General features: G+C 45.4%; 1 non-coding gene across 1 annotated transcript; it reads left to right on the top strand.

The window, feature by feature from the left end:
• The first annotated feature begins 2,335 nt into the window (after nt 1–2,335).
• On the top strand, nt 2,336–2,499 carry LOC133473837 (U1 spliceosomal RNA). Its single transcript, XR_009787257.1, has one exon. It is a non-coding gene; the product is annotated as a U1 spliceosomal RNA (small nuclear RNA).
• The last annotated feature ends 941 nt before the right edge of the window (nt 2,500–3,440 follow it).

Genomic DNA, 3,440 nt, shown 5'->3' with positions numbered 1-3,440 from the left:
GTATCTGAAGGAGGTTACCAACTGTAAGGTAGTGGTAGGGGAGAGTGTGGCTAGACAGCATAGGATGGTGGTGTGTAAGATGACTCTGGTGGTGGGGAGGAAAATTAGGAAGACAAAGGCAGAGAAGAGAACCATGTGGTGGAAGCTGAGACAGGACGAGTGTTGTGCAGCTTTTCGGGAAGAGGTGATACAGGCTCTCGGTGGACGGGAAGAGCTTCCAGAAGACTGGACCACTGCAGCCAAGGTGATCAGAGAAGCAGGCAGGAGAGTACTTGGTGTATCTTCTGGCAGGAAAGGAGAGAAGGAGACTTGGTGGTGGAACCTCACAGTACAGGAAATCATACAAGGAAAACGGTTAGCTAAGAAGAAGTGGGACACTGAGAGGACCGAGGAGAGGCGAAAGGAATACATTGAGATGCGACACAGGGCAAAGGTAGAGGTGGCAAAGGCCAAACAAGAGGCATATGATGACATGTATGGCAGGTTGGACACTAAAGAAGGAGAAAAGGATCTATACAGGCTGGCCAGACAGAGGGATAGAGATGGGAAGGATGTGCAGCAGGTTAGGGTGATTAAGGATAGAGATGGAAATATGTTGACTGGTGCCAGCAGTGTGCTAGGTAGATGGAAAGAATACTTCGAGGAGTTGATGAATGAGGAAAATGATAGAGAAGGGAGAGTAGAAGAGGCAAGTGTGGTGGACCAGGAAGTGGCAATGATTAGTAAGGGGGAAGTTAGAAAGGCATTAAAGAGGATGGAAAATGGAAAGGCAGTTGGAAAATGGAAAGGCAGTTGGTCCTGATGACATTCCTGTGGAGGTATGGAAGCATCTAGGAGAGGTGGCTGTGGAGTTTTTGACCAGCTTGTTCAATAGAATTCTAGTGCGTGAGAAGATGCCTGAGGAATGGAGGAAAAGTGTACTGGTGCCCATTTTTAAGAACAAAGGTGATGTGCAGAGCTGTGGGAACTATAGAGGAATAAAGTTGATGAGCCACACAATGAAGTTATGGGAAAGAGTAGTGGAGGCTAGACTCAGGACAGAAGTGAGTATTTGCGAGCAACAGTATGGTCAACTTGTGTGTGTGTGAATATCTTCAAAATTGCGTTACTTTTGTCTAAAAAGTAAACGCGCGTGCCCACTGATCCACAAGCGCACCTTCAACAATTCACAAGCAGAATTGAATATTTACAAATTATATCATGTAAATAGGCGGTACGGTGGTCCTCACAGTTCTGAGGATCTTGGTTCAATCCCCGGCCCCGCCTGTGTGGAGTTTGCATGTTCTCCCCGTGCCTGTGTGGGTTTTCTTCTCCCACATCCCAAAAACATGCATTAATTGGAGACTCTAAATTGCGTGTAGGTGTGAATGTGAGTGCGAATGGTTGTTTGTTTGTACGTGCCCTGCGATTGGCTGGCAACCAGTTCAGGGTGTACCCCGCCTCCTGCCCGATGACAGCTGGGATAGGCTCCAGCACGCCCGCGACCCTAGTGAGGCTCGGAAAATGGATGGATGGATGGAAGACAGAATATATGTGCATAAATGAGAGGGGTGGAGGGGGAAGAGTGAGGCTACAGGGAGAAGAGATAGCAAGGGTGGAGAACTGTAAATACTTGGGGTCAACCATCCAGAGCAATGGGGAGTGTGGTCAGGAAGTGAAGAAACGGGTCCAAGCAGGTTGGAACGGGTGGAGGAAGGTGTCGGGTGTGTTATGTGACAGAAGAGTCTCTGCTAGGATGAAGGGCAAAGTTTATAAAACAGTAGTGAGGCCAGCCATGATGTACGAATTAGAGACAGTGGTACTGAAGAGACAACAGGAAGCAGAGCTGGAGGTGGCAGAAATGAAGATGTTGAGGTTCGCTCTCGGAGTGACCAGGTTGGATAAAATTAGAAATGAGCTCATCAGAGGGGCAGCCAAGGTTCGATGTTTTGGAGACAAAGTTAGAGAGAGCAGACTTTGATGGTTTGGACATGTCCAGAGGAGAAATAGTGAGTATATTGGTAGAAGGATGATGAAGATGGAGCTGCCAGGCAAGAGAGCTCGAGGAAGACCAAAGAGAAGGTTGATGGATGTCGTGAGGGAAGACATGATGGCAGTTGGTGTTCGAGAGGAGGATGCAGGAGATATGCTTACATGGAAAAGGATGACGCACTGTGGCGACCCTTTACGGGACAAGCCGAAAGGAAAAGAAGAAGAAGATTAGCACACAGTAGCGTTTCATCTAGGGTATGTTCCGGCTTGCCCGTTGTGTGTATGGTTGTTCACATGCTCATGACACCGTCGCTTGACATAGCGTGCGGGTGAATGACTTGCGTGCTTGCGCCGAGTCCAATTCATACTTAACTGGCAGGGGAGACACAATGATCAAGAAGGTGGTTCACCCAGGGTGAGGCTCAGCCATTGCACTCAGATTGTGCTGACCCCTGCAAATTCCCCAAATGTGGGAATATCGACTGCATAATTTCTGGTAGCGAGGGACTGCGTTCGCGTTCTTCCCTGATCGTTGGTTGAAAATAATGAGGATGTTGCTCATTGTAAAAGCTGGAGTGTGCATCATATGACGCCACGGTACTGCAGTATGATCTAATTTCTAGCATACATGGGTTTGCCCTGAGTAGTAGAACCAGTTAGTAATGACGAGATGAAGCTTCATAACATCGTAACGCTTCGGTCATTGGTTCGAGTCTTGGTCCATTTCTTGATGCTTCATGTGCACACGAAACCACCTGCTGGCCATGTATATAATCACAGGCAACTGTATCTTCGGCCACGTATTGTGTGATGCATTGCAATTTGTCGTTTGTTGTGGCTCTTGGAAATGACTTATGAATGACAAAAAACATGTTTTGATCAGATATTGTGTCGACATGAAATAATAAAATATTGTTTCAACGTACTCTGTGTGTGTAACTGGTAACGGTAGTAATCATATTCAGGTAAATCTAAAAAAAAAAAAGAAAACTCAATTGATTTCAGTACTCATACATATAGATTCTTTAAACACTTGGGAAGATACTTTTCAGTGGGCCAATTCCTGCCTAAATTCTACGTTAAAAATAAATTCCATTGTTTGATAGTAGTTTGTTACGTTATATTCTAGATTCTAGAGGTGGTGAATTTGGAGCTGTCATTAGCTTTAAGCTACAATCCTCAAATTTTTCATGAATAAAAAAAATGAAATATTTCAGTGTGTGTGGTGCATCTCTATGATATGAGTTTCACTTTTTGAATTGAACTACTTCACTAAATTAAGCTTTTGACACGATTATAATTTATTGAGATGTACCACAATGGCAGCTTGTGTAATGTGTTTGTCAACTTTGGAGAATGGCCTACCATAAACCCACATTTTCATGGAGCTGCTTGACAGGGTCTATATTGCTGTGTCGAAGGGTCACCCATCGTGCCAAATTCTGGCACGAGTCCTCTCGGACTCAATG

The sequence above is a fragment of the Phyllopteryx taeniolatus genome, unplaced genomic scaffold (genome assembly GCF_024500385.1).
Source record: "Phyllopteryx taeniolatus isolate TA_2022b unplaced genomic scaffold, UOR_Ptae_1.2 contig_541, whole genome shotgun sequence".
Taxonomy (NCBI): domain Eukaryota; kingdom Metazoa; phylum Chordata; class Actinopteri; order Syngnathiformes; family Syngnathidae; genus Phyllopteryx; species Phyllopteryx taeniolatus.
Note: the sequence above shows the minus strand (reverse complement) of the source record. Positions and strands in the feature narration are given on the sequence as shown.